Raw genomic sequence first — 16,620 nt, 5'->3', positions numbered from 1 at the left:
AACATGATCATGATCAGAGGAGTATTAAATAGCATATTGGATCTGAACATATAATCTTCCACCAAATAAACCATATAGTAATCAACTACAAGATGTAATCAATACTACTAGTCACCCACAAGCACCAACCTATAGTTCCGATAACAAGATTGAACACAAGAGATGAACTAGGGTTTGAGATGAGATGGTGATATTGAAGATGTTGATGGATATTGCCCTCCCCAAGATGGGAGAGTTGTTGGTGATGATTTCCACCTTCGGGAGGGAAGTTCCCCCGACGGAATTGCTCCGCCGGAAGGCAAAAGTGCTCCTGCCCAAGTTCCGCCTCGAGACGGCGGTGCTCCGTCCCGAAAGTCCTCTCCTTATTTTTTCTAGATCAAAATGACCTATATACCAGAAGATGGGCACTAGAGGTGGGCCTGGGTGAGCACAACCCACCAGGGCGCGCCTGGGCTCCCTGGTGCCGAGGTGAGTTGTGCCCACCTGGTGGCCCCCTCTGGTCGTTATTTGCTCCAATATTCCTCAAATATTCCATAAAAAATCTTCCTGAAGTTTCAGCTTGTTTGGAGTTGTGCAGAATAGGTAGCCTGACGTAGCTTTTGCAGGTCCAGGTTTCCAGCTACCGGAATTCTCCCTCTTTGTGTGTACCTTGTAAATTATGAGAGAAAAGGCATTAGAATTACTCCAAAAAGCATTATTATGCATAAAAACATCATAAATAATAGTAAGGAAACATGATGAAAATGGACGTATCAACTTCCCAAAGCTTAGACCTCGCTTGTCCTCAAGTGCAAACCGAAATCGAAAAACATGTCCACATGCTTATTGAGAGAGGTGTCGATAAAAACAAAATACATACATAGAAGCATCATGTTCATTATTATAACATCAACAAAGTTAAACATAAGACTTTTATCATAGAAATTTTATCATAGACTTCTCATGAATAAGTGAAAATTCATCACACTATTGAAGTATGAAGCAAAAACTCTATTAAAACCCAGCAAACTATGTTCTCAGTCAACTTTGCAACTACAATTCATCATCTTTTCAGGAAGGGACACGTATCGGAGCCTTTAGGCAAGTCCACATACTCAACCATCATATAGTCTTCTATGATTGCTAACACTCACCGCGTACACATGAGCAAAACGTTTCAACCGGACACATAGAAAGATATGGGCTTACAGTTTCGCCTCCCAAAGTATTCTATCAACAATAATAACTTATGCTATCTATATTCAACTGGACATATGTGCCTAGATCTTTCCTCGCCACATGATGCTTGCCAAAGGAGAAAAATAAAAAGGAATAGAAGGAAAACTTTGACTCTTTGCATAAAAGAAAATACATAAAAGTAAAAGATAGGCCCTTCGTAGAGGGAAGTAGAGGTTGACATGCGCTTATTTGTCTGTATGCTCAACCCCTTTGTGCAAAAGAAAGTCACGTTGCATTGCCCCTTGTGATAGCGACCTTTATTATGCAGTCTGTCGCTTTTATTATTCACCATCACAAGTTCGTGCAACGCTCAATTTTCTCTTACACTAAATGATCTCACACATTTAGAAGCAACTTTTATTGCCTTCTTGAGGGATCTTTCTCAATCCCTAGGTAGGTATGGTTGACACTTGAAAATAAGATTTGGGTTTAAGGGTTTTTGGATGCACAAGTAGTATCTCTACTTAGTGCGAAATTTTTTGCTAGCAAAGATAGGGGGCAAGCACCACATGTTAAAGGATCCATGACAATATGACTTCTCTAAGAATATAAACAAACATAAACCATTAAGTTATCTTCCTTGTCCAACGTCAACAATTTTGGCATATAATATTTTGATGAGGGCTCACAATCACAAAAGATTTCTAGGATAGTATATTTATATGTGAATCTTCTCTTCCCTTATTAATTCTTTCATGAGTTTCATCGTTGACTAATGCTATGTTTGTCAATCTCTAGTAAAATTTTCTACTTATACTTTTCCTTATGTGGTGTCATCACCTACCATAGGACTAGTATATGATCTTTTTGATTTATTTCCTTTCTTTTATTTATTTCCTTTCTCTTTTTCTTTCTTATTTCTTTACTTTTATTTGTAACATGAAAGTAAAGAAAGAAAAAACTCAAACTAAACTTTATTATATAACTTGCACACGATTACAAGGATAGATCACTAGGCAAACTCGCAAATAAGAAAGGCTCAAACTAAACTTTTATTCATCTAAAGCAAAAGATCAAACTAAAATAAGTAAAGGTAAAAAGATAGTGGGCTGATACGATACTGGAGCACCTCCCCCAAGCTTGGCGGAAGCCAAGGGGAGTGCCCATACCCGATACTTAATTCTCTTTTGGTGGTGAAGAAGAAGATGGTGGTGATGAAGCGATCCTGTCCTTAAGGATCAAGAGATTCTCCAATCTACGGACGTCGCTTCGGAGATGGATGATATGCTATTGATGCAGAATATTTTCGTGAGTAAGATACTTATTTTGTGTGCGAACTATTTCAATAATGCGAAAGGCTTCAATCTCAACAGTGGTAAGATGAGCAAGGTAAGGCTTAAGGATATATTCTTCTTCCTCCTCGGCCGGCAGTACTTGTTCTGCCACTGAGGGTGGATCTATGGTAGCCTCCTTGCCCTTCCCTCGACTGCGTCCGTAGGCTCCTCCCTCTTCAGCTCGATCTTCATGAACCAAGCATCTTCTTCCATGTTGTTGGAGGAGGGGGCAGTCATGATGCATGGCTTGATAAATCTGACTGAAAACAACAAGAAAAGAGAACAGAGGATTTCTCCGCGATACGGTGATCAACAGGTATGGGGAGTATATATATATATTTATCTTGGGGGCAAGCAAACTATAGAAATACGGAGTCCGGAAGGTGTACCAGGTGGGCACAACCCACCTGGGCGTGCCAGGCAAGCCTGGCGCGCCCTGGTGTCTTGTGACCATCAGGTTACGCTTCCTGGAAGTTTCTTATTTTCCTATTTTTCTAAATATTCCAAAACTGACAAAAAATATTTTTGTGGATTTTTTGGAGTCCGTTTACTTATCGTATCACGTACCTCCTTACTTTCACGATTCTGGAGGGTTCCGGAAGGACTCTTTTATGTGTTCTTCCGGTGTCAAAGTTTGCATAATATTACTTTCAACATTAATGGGCGTACCTGAGATATAATGTTTTATCCATTGCCCATTGACAACCTTCGGGTTAGTACCTTCGACATTATTTATTTAGATGGCTCTAGACTGATAAACCTCCTCGATAACATATGGGCCTTCCCATTTTGAGAGGAGTTTTCCTGCAAAGAATCTGAAACGAGAGTTGTACAAAAGAACATATTCTCCGACTTTAAACTCACGCTTTTGGATTGTTTTGTCATGCCATATTATAACTTTTTCTTTGAATAATTTTGCATTTTCATAAGCTTGGGTCATCCATTCATCTAATGAGCTAATATCAAATAACCTCTTTTCACCGGCAAGTTTGAAATCATAATTGAGTTCTTTGATGGCGCAATATGCTTTATGTTCTAACTCAAGAGGCAAATGACAAGCTTTTCCATAACCCATTTTATAAGGAGACATACCCATAGGATTTTTATATGCTGTTCTATAAGCCCAAAGTCCATCATCTGATTTCTTAGACCAATTCTTACTCGACCTATTGACAGTCTTTTGCAAAATTAATTTTATCTCTCTATTGCTAAGTTCAACTTGACCACTAGACTGAGGATGATAAGGTGATGCAATTCTATGGCTAACATCATGCTTGGCAAGCATTTTACGAAAAGCACCATGAACAAAGTGTGAACCACCATCAGTCATGAAATATCTAGGGACTCCAAACCTTGGGAAAATAACTTCTTTAATCATTTTAATAGAGGCGTTGTGATCAGCACTACTGGTTGGAATAGCTTCTACCAATTTAGTAACATAATCAACATCAACCAAAATATGTGTATACCCATTAGAGGAAGGAAAAGGTCCCATGTAATCAAATCCCCAAACATCAAATGGTTCAACAGCAAGTGAAAAATTCATAGGCGTTTCTTGATGCTTACCGATATCACCTATTTTTTGACATTCATCACAAGATAAGACGAACTTACAGGTATCCTTGAAGAAAGTAGGCCAATAAAATCCAGATTGCAATACCTTGTGAGCAGTTCTATCTTCAGCATGATGCCCTCCATAATCTTCGGAGTGACATTTCCGTAGGATTTGTTCCTGTTCATGCTCAGGTACACAACGTCTAATGATACCATCTACTCCTTCTTTATTAAGATGTGGCTCATCCCAAAAGTAATGTCTTAAATCATAGAATAATTTTTTTTTCTTTTGTTGGTATGTAAAGCTAGGTGGTAAATATTTAGCAACAATGTAATTAGCATAGTCAGCATACCAAGGAGTACTATGAGAAAAATTTATTGCAGCTAACTGCTCATCAGGAAAACTATCATCAATAGGTAGTGGGTCATTAGGCAAATTTTCAAGGCTAGATAAATTATCAGCTACGGGGTTCTCAGCTCCTTTTCTATCAGTGATCTGTAAATCAAATTCTTGTAACAAGAGAACCCATCGAATAAGTCTAGGTGTAACATCTTTATTTTCCATAAGATATTTAATAGTAGCATGGTTTGTGTGAACTGTTACTTTGGAATCAATGATATAAGGTCTAAATTTATCACAAGCAAACACCACTGCTGAGAATTCTTTTTCAGTAGTAGCATAATTTCGTTGAGCACTATCTAGAGTTTTACAAGCATAATGAATAACATAGTTTCTTATGAACTCTTTGTCCTAGAACGGCACCAACAGCATAATCACTAGCATCACACATAATTTCAAAAGGCAAGTTCCAATCAGGTGGTTGAACAATAGGTGCATAAATTAAGGCTTTCTTGAGTGTTTCAAAGGCTTCTAAACAATCATCATCAAAAACAAAAGGAATATCCTTCTGCAAGAGACTCGTAAGAGGCCTGGAAATTTTAGAAAAGTCATTGATAAATCTCCTATAGAAACCAGCATGACCTAGGAAACTACGAATACCTTTTATATCTTTAGGACATGGCATTTTCTCAATTGCATCAACCTTAGCTTTGTCCACTTCAATACCTCTTTCAGAAATTTTATGACCCAAGACAATGCCTTCATTAACCATAAAGTAGCACTTCTCCCAATTCAAGATAAGATTTGTTGGTTCACATCTCTGCAAAACTCGATCAAGATTGCTTAAACAATCATCAAAAGACTTCCCATAAATAGAGAAGTCGTCCATGAAAACCTCAACAATCTTTTCACAAAAGTCAGAGAATATAGCAGTCATACATCTTTGAAAGGTAGTAGGTGCATTGTATAAACCGAAAGGCATACATCTATAAGCATAAGTTCCAAAGGGACCAGTAAAAGTGGTCTCTTCTTGATCAGGTTGAGAAACAGGTATTTGTGAAAAAATAGAATATCCATCAAGGAAGCAAAAATGTGTGTGCTTAGATAATCTCTCAAGCATTTGATCAATAAAAGGCAGAGGGTATTGATCTTTTCTAGTTGCTTTGTTTAATTTACTAAAATCAATTACCATTCTATAGCCTGTAACATTTCCTTGTGGAATAAGTTCATTGTTATCATTAGGAACAACAGTTATACCTCCTCTCCTAGGGACACAATGAATAGGACTTACCCATCTACTATCAGCTATAGTATAGATTATACCTGCTTCCAGAAGTTTTAATATTTCCATTCTTACCACTTCTTTCATCTTCGGATTTAACCGACGTTGGTGATCAACAACAGGTTTAGCATCAGGTTCCATATTAATTTTGTGCTGACATAGAGTGGGACTAATGACCTTGAAATCATCAAGAGTATATCCAATAGTAGCTCGGTGCTTCCTTAGAACTTTCAATAATCTTTCTTCTTCATGTTCTGAAAGGTTAGCACTAATAATAATAGGATATATCTACTTTTCATCAAGATAAGCATATTTCAAAGTGTCTGGCAATTTTTTTAATTCAAACACATGTTCACCTTTAGGTGGAGGAGGACCTCCTAGAGTTTCAATCGGCAAATTATGTTTAAGCAGAGGACGTTGTTCAAAGAAAATCTTATCTATTTCATTTCTTTCATGCATATGTAAATCATTTTCATGGTCTAGAAAATATTGTTCTAAAGGATTACTAGGTGGCACAACAATAGAAGCAAGACCAATTAATTCATCTTTACTAGGAAAAATTAAACTTGGAAAAATTAAACTCATGAGACTCATCACCAAAACTAACACCGACAGTTTGTTTCTCACAATCTATTTTAGCATTAACGGTGTTCAAGAAAGGTCTACCAAAGATAATGGGACAAAAGTCATCTTGTGGGGAACCAAGTAAAAGAAAATCAGTAGGGTATTTTATTTTCTCACACAATACTTTAACATCTTTAACAATCCCAATTGGTGATATAGTGTCCCTATTAGCAAGTTTAATAGTAACATCTATGTCTTCTATCTCTACGGGCGATATGTCATTCATAATTTCTTGATATGAGGTGTAAGGAATAGCACTCACACTAGCACCTATGTCACATAAACCATGATAACAGTGATCTCCTATCTTAACTGAGATGACGGGCATGCCAACAACAGGTCTATGTTTTTCTTTTTTATCAAGTTTGGCAATTCTAGCAGCTTCTTCACAGAAGTAAATAACATGCCCAACCATATCTTCTTCCAAGAGATCTTTAACCATAGCAATACTAGGTTCTACTTTGTTTTGTTCATCAGGTTTAGGTGTTCTAATATAGCTTTTGTTGACCACAGTTGAAACTTTAGCATGTTCCTTTATCCTAACAGGGAAAGGTGGTTTCTCAATATAAGTAGAAGGAACAACTGGATCAACATTATAAAGTATAGTTTCTTCTTTAACCGGTACCGGTTCTTTAATAGGTGGGTGATGTTTAAACCACTTCTCTTTAGGGAGATCAACATGAGTAGCAAATGATTCACAAAAGGAGGCTACTATCTCAGAGTCAAGTCCATATTTAGTGCTAAACTTTTGAAAAGCATCGGTATCCATAAAATATTTAACACAATCATACTTAAGCTTAATACCTGACTCTTTACCTTCGTGGAGTTCCCAATCTTCAGAGTTGCGTTTAATTCTTTCCAAGAGATCACACCGGAATTCAATAGTCTTCTTCATAAAAGAACCAACACAAGAAGTATCAAGCATGGTTTGGGCATTACGAGAAAGCCAAGCATAAAAATTCTGGATAATAATAATTTCTCTTGAGAGCTCATGATTGGGGCATGCATATAACATTGACTTAAGCCGCCCCCAAGATAGAGCGATACTTTCTCCTTCATGAGGCCAAAAAATATATATATAATTCCGATCACGATGAACTAGATGCATAGGATAAATTTTTTGATGGAACTCCAATTTCAATCGATTCCAATTCCAAGATCCAATATCATCGCATAGCCTCTACCATGCCAATGCTTTTCCCTTCAAAGATAAAGGGAAAACCTTTTTCATAACTTCATCCCTGGGTAAACCTGCAAGCCTGAACAATCCACAAATTTTTGTTCCACATATATCAAGTGCATATCAGGATGTTCGGTTCCATCTCCTGCATAGGGATTAGCTAGCAGTTGTTCTATCATACCTGAAGGAATTTCATATTTAATATTTTCAGTAGGTGCATTAGGTTGAGAGGTAGCTAATTGTGGTTCCGGTCGAGGTAAAGATACCCCGAACAAACCCCTCAAAGGATTATTTTCCATAGTAATAAGTGACAATAAATTTCAGCACACTATATAAATCTTCCTTACCAAATTCAACTTACCAAAGGCGCTTCACTCCCCGACAATGGTTCCAGAAAATAGCCTTGAGGACCCACAAGTATAGGGGATCAATTGTAGCTCTTTTCGATAAGTAAGAGTGTCGAACCCAACAAGGAGCAGAAGGAAATGACAAGTGGTTTTCAGCAAGGTAATGTCTGCAAGTGCTGAAATTGTAAGTAGCGGAGTAGTTTGATAGCAAGATAATTTGTAACGAGCAAGTAACGATAGTAGTAACAAAAGTGCAGCAAGATAGCCCTATCCTTTTGAGGCAAAGGATAGGCCAAAACGGTCTCTTATGATAAGCAAAGCGTTCTTGAGGTTACATGGGATTTTCATCTAGTCACTTTCACCATGTTTGTTTGATTCGTGTTCGGTACTTTGATAATTTTATATGTGGGAGGACCGGTGCTTAGGTGACGTTCTTACTTGAACAAACCTCCTACTTATGATTAACCCTCCCGCAAGCATCCGCAACTACGAGAAAAATATTAAGAATAAATTCTAACCATAGCATTAAACTTTTGGATCCAATCGGTCCCTTACAGAATAGAGTATACACTGGGATTTAAGCTTCTGTCACTCTCGCAACCCATCATCTAATTGCTACTCCAGAATGCATTCCCTTAGGCCCAAATTTGGTGAAGTGTCATGTAGTCGACGTTCACATGACACCACTAAGGGAATCACAACATACATACTATCAAAATATCGAACACATATCAAGTTCACCTGATTATTTGCAACATGATTTCTCCCGTGACCTCAAGAACAAAAGTAACTACTCACAAATAATAATAATGCTCAAGATCATAGGGGTATTAAGTAGCATATTGGATCTGAACATATAATCTTCCACCAAATAAACCATATAGTAATCAACTACAAGATGTAATCAACACTACTAGTCACCCACAAGCAACAATCTATAGTACTGGTAACAAGATTGAGCACAAGAGATGAACTAGGGTTTGAGATGAGATGGTGCTGTTGAAGATGTTGATGGAGATTTCCCTCCTCAAGATGGGAGATTTGTTGGTGATGATGATGGCGATGATTTCCCCCTCCGGGAGGGAAGTTCCCCCGGTGGAATCACTCCGCTGGAGGGAAAAAGTGCTCCTACCCAAGTTCCACCTCAAGACGGCGGCACTCCGTCCCGAAAGTCCTCTCCTTATTTTTTCTAGGTCAAAATGACCTATATACCAGAAGATGGGCACCGAAGGTGGGCCTGTGTAACACCCCGCATGTAACTTGCCATATTTGTAACTCCGACTCTTGCCATTTCCGGCTATGTGATATGTTTTTCCCTCCGTTGTCGGGTTTTGTCTTTCGTTTTGTATTTTGTCATGTCATGCTTTTTCATATCATGTCATCATGTGCATTGCATTCGCATACGTGTTCGTCTCATGCATCCGAGCATTTTCCCCGTTGTCCATTTTCCAATCCGGCGCTCCTATCTCCTCCGGTGCACCCCTCTTGTTTTATTTTGTGTGTGTGTGGCAAACTTTCTCGGAATGGGCCGAGGCTTGTCAAGTGGTCTTAATATACCACCCGGAGACTACCGGTCAAGTTTCGTTCCATTCGGAGGTCGTTTGGTACTCCAACGGTTAACCGGGCCTCCGCAATGTCCATTTGAGTGTCCAGCAAAAACCCCCTCCAAAACCAGCCCAAAAGCCACCAAACTCTCTTCCATGCTCTAGGTCGTTCGATCACAATCGTGTGGGCGAAAACCGCACCTCATTTGGAGCCTCCTAGCTCCATCTACCTATTTATATGTGGGCATCCCGAAAAACGAAATCTCACACGAAACCCTAATTTTCCCTCTCCGCGGGCGGACGCGTCCAGCCGCCGCCGGACAACGTTCGCCGCCGCGCCCCGACCAGTCAGAGCGCGACACGTGTCCCGCCGGCCTCTCGACCGCGCCGCCGGCCCGTAGGCCCATCGCCGGCCCTCCGGCCCGTCTCCTCCCGCCGCCGCCGCCTCGGGCCCCGTGCCCGCGTCCGCCGCCCGGGTTCCCGCGCCGCCGCGCCTCCTCCGCCGGCCGGCCGCCGCCGCCGCCACCGGCCGGTCCAGCCGCCGCCCGACGCGGCTCCACCGCGCCCGCCGCCGGCCTCCCCTCCGGGCCCCGCCGCCGACCGCCGCCTCCGGTCCGGCCCCGCCGAGCCCCGCCGCCAGCGACCGCCTCCGGCCCCCTCGCCCCTCGCCTCGCTGGCCCCTGCCTCGCCTCCGGTCGAGCCCGAGCTCGGGAGCTCGATCCAGATCTGTGAGCCCGTTGACTTCTCGCCCCTCTGTATTTTTCCAAGTCTTGGATAATTATCAGCAAGTGCCTATGTTCGAGATGCGATAACTTTGTGCAGGTAGCTCCGATTCGTGTGTGTAATATGTCAAATTGTTCGCCTCGTGATGCTCTTCATTTTGTTAAATTGCACCATTTTCATTAGAGGACATCTTGATGCCCAAATCTTCGTTGGAAGAGGGCTAGTTGCTGTTAATCTCTGGTTCTTATCAGAACTTGGAGATTTGTCATTTTTGTATCATTTAATCTGTGCATCTTTTGAGCATGAGCTCTACATGTGTTTTGAAGTATGCCATGCCATATTTCCAGTGGTATAGTCCGTGTATTTTTGTGATCTCTGTGGTGACTACAAGCATGCAAAGTAGGCCCCGTAATATTTCTGATTTCAGGGACAGTGATCTCAGTCTTTGTCTGCTGTAATTTTGTTGCCATGTAAACTTGATGCTACAGAGAGATCCATGCATATTTTGGAGATGTTCAGTAAGGATGTTTTGTAGCTATAGTTGTAATTGATCCATTCCTGCAATTGTTTGCAATTTTAGATTACCCTAGCATGACTCAATCCTTCTCTACTTTTGCTATAAAATATTTCTGGCAGATTCTTAACATGACATGCATTTTTGCCAAGCTTATTGTAGTTGATCCATACATGATATGCAATTGTTCTTGCCATGGATAACTTCATAAACATGCCATCTTGCTGTAGGTATACTTGGTTTGTCACGCATTGCTCTGTAGTGAGTGCATCAAGGTCACAAAGAGGCCTACATATTAATATTTCTGCCATGCTCTGTTTTCTGCTAAGTCTGAAACGTGATAACGAAACTTGCTATGTTTACATGCTTGCCATCATTTCTTCTGTTCCTTTTTGGCTTATGGTCAGTAAGGGACTTTTGTCATGTGCATTTAGTAAAACACTACCATGCCTTGTTTTGCTATGTTAAGTTCCTGTAGTATGTTGATTTCGTGCTCTGAACATTGCTACCTGATGCTGATTTCTGCCATGTCCAGTTTTTCACTAAGTCTGTGAACCTGTAATCTTTTGCACTTTTGCCATGCTTGTTTGAGCTTGATATGTTGTGAACTAGCCGTAGCTCAGTGTTCACCTTTTGTCAAGCATCTCCTGTAGATTACTCTCATGTGCTTTGTTGCTATGTTGGGGTGCTGTAGCATTGTTACTTGTTGCATTTGAAGTGCTATCTTGCTGTTTTTCGCAGATTAGTGTCATTCTTGTTTTGCTTGCCATTTGCAATCCGTGCATCCGATTCCGGTGATCTTTATATCGATTTTGACCGAAATCATCTCATCTTTCCAGTGGCATGCTTGGTTTGCCAAGTTACTGCCTTGTTCATCATTTTCCTTCCGGAGCACGCATTCGCATCGCATATCATACATGTTTTGCATCATGTTGCTTGCGCATTTCTCGTTGTTGATTGTGGTTCCGTCTGTTTGTGTTCTTGTCTTGGGTAGAGCCGGGAGACGAGTTCGTGAACGAGGAACCTGTCAAGTACGCTTACGAGGATCAAGCTTTCGACAACTCTGAGAATCTTGCAGGTAAGATGACCACCCCTCGAAATCACTTCTATCTTTGCTATGCTAGTTGTTCGCTCTATTGCCATGCTCGCTACCTATCGCTTGCTATATCATGTCTCCTATTTTTAGCCATGTCAGCCTCTAACCATCCTCTCCTAGCAAACCGTTGTTTGGCTATGTTACCGCTTTTGCTCAGCCCCTCTTATAGCGTTGCTAGTTGCAGGTGAAGTTGAAGTTTGTTCCATGTCGGAACATGGATATGTTGGGATATCACAATATCTCTTATTTAATTAATGCATCTATATATATCTGGTAAAGGGTGGAAGGCTCGGCCTTATGCCTGGTGTTTTGTTCCACTCTTGCCGCCCTAGTTACTGTTATACCGGGATTATGTTCATTGAGTTTGCGTTCCTTACGCGGTCGGGTGATTTATGGGACCCCCTTGACAGTTCGCCTTGAATAAAACTCCTCCAGCAAGGCCCAACCTTGGTTTTACCATTTGCGACCTATACCTTTTTCCCCCGGGTTTTCTAGAGCCCGAGGGTCATCTTTATTTTAAACCCCCGGGCCAGTGTTCCTCTGAGTGCTGGTCCAAACTAGAGCCACTTGCAGCGCCACCTTGGGGAAACTCGAGGATTGGTTTTAGCTGTACGTAGTGTTCATCCGGTGTGCCCTGAGAACGAGATATGTGCAGCTCCTATCGGGATTTGTCGGCACATTCGGGCGGCTTTGCTGGTCTTGTTTTACCATTGTCGAGATGTCTTGTAAACCGGGATTCCGAGACTGATCGGGTCTTTCCGGGAGAAGGTTTATCCTTCGTTGACCGTGAGAGCTTATGATGGGCTAAGTTGGGACACCCCTGCAGGGTATTATCTTTCGAAAGCCGTGCCCGCGGTTATGAGGCAGATGGGAATTTGTGAATGTCCGGTTGTAGATAACTTGTCACTTGACCCGATTAAAATACACCCAGTGCGTGTGTAACCGTGATGGTCTCTTCTCGGCGGAATCCGGGAAGTGAACACGGTCTGTGTTATGTATGACGTAAGTAGGTGTTCAGGACCTCTTCTTGGTCATTGCTAGTTGACGTCCGTTCCATTGCTTCTCTTCTCGCTCTCATTTGCGCAAGTTAGCCACCATACATGCTTTTGCCGCTGCAGCTCCACCTCTTTGCACCTCCTTGTCCTATAAGCTTAAATAGTCTTGATCTCGCGGGTGTGAGATTGCTGAGTCCCCGTGACTCACAGATACTTCCAAAACAGTTGCAGGTGCCGACGACGACAGTGCAGACAATGGCGTTGATCTCAAGTGGGAGTTCGACGAGGAACGTGGTCGTTACTATGTGTCTTTTCCTGATGATCAGTAGTGGAGCCCAGTTGGGACGATCGGGGATCTAGCATTTGGGGTTGTCTTATTTTCATCTGGATTTTGACCGTAGTCGGTCTATATGATTGTATTTTGGATGATGTATGATGATATTTATGTATTGTGTGAAGTGGCGATTGTAAGCCAACTCTTTATCCCATTCTTGTTCATTACATGGGATTGTGTGAAGATGACCCTTCTTGCGACAAAACCACTATGCGGTTATGCCTCTAAGTCGTGCCTCGACACGTGGGAGATATATCCGCATCGTGGGCGTTACAGCCTGGGTGAGCACACCCCACCAGGGCGCGCCTGGGCTCCCTAGCGCGCCCATGTGGGTTGTGCCCACCTGGTGGGCCCCTCTGTTAGTTATTTGCTCCAATATTCCTCAAATATTCCATAGAAAATCTCCGTGAAGTTTCAGCTTGTTTGGAGTTCTGCAGAACAGGTAGCCTGACGTAGCTTTTCCAGGTCCAGATTTCTAGTTGCCGGAATTCTCCCTCTTTGTGTGTACCTTGTAAATTATGAGAGAAAAGGCATTAGAATTACTCCAAAAAGCATTATTATGCATAAAAACATCATAAATAACAGTAAGGAAACATGATGCAAAATGGACGTATCAATGCCTGTCATGTAGATGGTCCGACGGAGCGGCTCGTGGTCGACTGGGGCAGGCTCCTCATCAGAGTAGCCCCCAAGTCTACCATCGTATAACGGGAGGATTGACTCGGCATCACCGACCGATGACTCGCCGTCGGAGTAGACAAGGGTATCCCCACCAGATGCAGAGTTGTCCACGAGATCGACCCCCTGGGTAAAGCCGACGAAGACATCATTCCAGCCGGCTTGAGCCCGGGCGGGTTGCGTGCACCGAGCCGGCTTGACAATGTCGGTGCAGATGTCCGGCTCGGATCCTGATTTGCCGATTTTGCCAATGAAAATTTGGATCTTGCCGAAGGGGACCCAGTAACCATACTCGATTGAGTCGGCCACGGGACCCTAGCCTGAATCGTCGATGTAGAGCCTACCGCAGCGACTCTTGGTCATGTGACTGATCGTGTATCCCTCGATCCCTGGGAAAGCTCCCTCCAAGAACCCAATACCACCAAGCGATAGCCCCATGGTGGGTGCCAACTATCGTGGTTTTGTCACGACAGACGTCCCCGTGAACTGACTTAGTCGTGAGGTCGTCGCCACGGGGTAGTAGCTTGAACGGGGTTGATCGGAATCGAGAGACACGTGTTTACCCAGGTTTGGCCCCTCATTATGGAGGTAATAGCCTACTTCCTGCTTGACTGATTATTGCTTGGGATCTCTATTACAAGGGTGCAACTTGGCTATCCTAGTACCCGAGAGCTTTTAACTTAGTCCTTTTGCCTCAGGGGCTCCCTTTTATATATAGGTCGAGGCCCTGGGCATACAGTAGAGTCCTGGTTCGTTTTCCAACCCGTGCCCTAATCTAATTCCTACTCATCGTTCTCCTGAAGTAAGGGAGTTTCCGTTATCTCTTTAGACGAGCCGGTGCCCCAGACACAAGACCAATGAGTTGGCATGCTTCATAGATACCTTTCGGGCCTTGAACCTTCTGGGTCATCACGAAACATCTGTCGAGCTTATTGTTCAAGTTGCCACTAGATAAACCGACCGTAAATGGGCGGGTCATACGTGGGGCTATAAACACAATAGGTAGCTTGCCTGGCTCAGCAAAGTCTTTGATCCTCCTGGTCCATCTCCAAGAACTCCGTTTACTTCATCAACTAGTGACGAAAGCAACCATAATAAGAAACACAACAAGGCAGAAAATAAAATTACTCTAAAAATAGGAATTCCACTTCCCTAGGACATCTTTGGTTATATGAAAAATAACCAAAGAGGTTCTACAGGATTTGGACCAATGAGGATTTTTGACCATTTTAATTTGGTGGAAACAAGGGAATAATGGATCTGCAAGAAGTACGGAGATATCTTTTTTGTAAAATGAGCAAAAAGCACTCATTAAATAGGGCATGATTTAAAAACATTTAGAATTTGGTTTCCTTGGATTTGGAGCTGAAATGATTATCATCTGGAATTTTGAAGTGGACTTATGAGGATAAATGACCTATTTAATAGATCTAGTGAGAACTAAGCATAGTAAAAATGTTCACTATGACTCATTAAATAGATCTTCATTTATGGAGTCACTAGAAATTTGAATCATAAAATCTGGATTTGAAATGAGCTCTGTGGAAAAGTTTTGAATCTGGTGGGAAAAGAAAAGGGAAAAGGAAAATACCTAAATGAGCCAAAATCCAACGGCGGCAGTGCGCACTAGGCGGGATTTAGCGGTGAGACGCAACTGGGCCAGCCAAGCGGCTCTGCCGCACGCGGGCTATCAACGCACGAGGCATACTCAGGGGAATACACCTTCCCCAAGCGAAAGCGGCGGCAAGCAGAGCCCGTCTCCACTTAAACGGGCCGGGAACCTCCGATCAAATGCTCAACCTCACTTGCCGGCTGACAGGGGGGACCACTGGCAGGTCCGTCCTCAATCTCCCGTGCAGGCGCGACGAGAGATAGAGTGGGCGCTCGATGCCGACTGCCTGTGACGACCCGAGACCGACGCTCCAGAAGCCTTCCATGTATTTCGTTGTTGTTGTGTGTTTCATTTGTATGTTGTGTTGATCATCGCATCATCCGCATTGCATCCGCATGTTTTCATAAAACTTGCATCGGTTTGTAGTTGTCGTTTCCTCTTTGTCTCCGGTGATCTTTCTCGGTCCAACCGGTTTCTCATTTCCCTCTTATTTGATCGCCTAAGCAACATCCCTCCCTACCCACAGACACAGTTGCTACCTGTCCAAAACTGTCTGAAACTGCCCCAGACCCGAACCGCTCAGTCGTTACCGATGGATCCGTATCAACCTCAAACATCCGTAAAATATCATCGGTTTATTTATTGAACTCACCTAGTCTTTTTTTCTCGCCTGTCTGATTACGATCGGAGGGACCGAGTAGCCCCTAAGCTGTGTGATATATTGTGCCTCCCTGTATCCCCAACACCAGATTGCATAAACAGAAAGTTTTGGGAGTTCTTAGGTGGGAATTCAAGTATCACGTAGGATATCTTTCCAACAGACACATGATACGATATGGGGTCTATCATATGTTTGTCTCGGCTTATTCTGCAAGCCAAATCCTTTGTTTTGTTTTGAGTTGTGCTATTCGAGTTGCTTCAATGTCAAGTGCTGATTCCATACCTTTTCCTAAGCGGCGTTCTCATATTTCTATGGGATTACTAATCCTTATTGATCATCGAGATTGTCATGTCAACTCTTCTCAACCAGCATGTTCCCTTCAATAATCCTATCCCTTCAACATTTGCAAGATCAATACTCAGTTCTTCTCAACGGTGTTCATTCCGTTCGTCCCTAGTTGTCTATATTTTCGCACCCTCATACCCTTTTTCTTCATGGAGCCAGAATCCTTAATCAAGTATACATTTTATTGAGTGAAGTCTCTTCATTCTTTTCCTTTAATGTTTTTACCCGGTGTTTCTTAAGAAGATGCTAAGGGAGCTTCAAGTTCATCATTCTTCGTTCTCATATTCTTTTTCGGTGGA

The sequence above is a fragment of the Triticum aestivum genome, chromosome 4D (assembly GCF_018294505.1).
Source record: "Triticum aestivum cultivar Chinese Spring chromosome 4D, IWGSC CS RefSeq v2.1, whole genome shotgun sequence".
In the NCBI taxonomy this organism is placed as follows: domain Eukaryota; kingdom Viridiplantae; phylum Streptophyta; class Magnoliopsida; order Poales; family Poaceae; genus Triticum; species Triticum aestivum.
The sequence above is the reverse complement of the archived record's forward strand: the minus strand, read 5'-3'. Positions refer to the sequence as shown.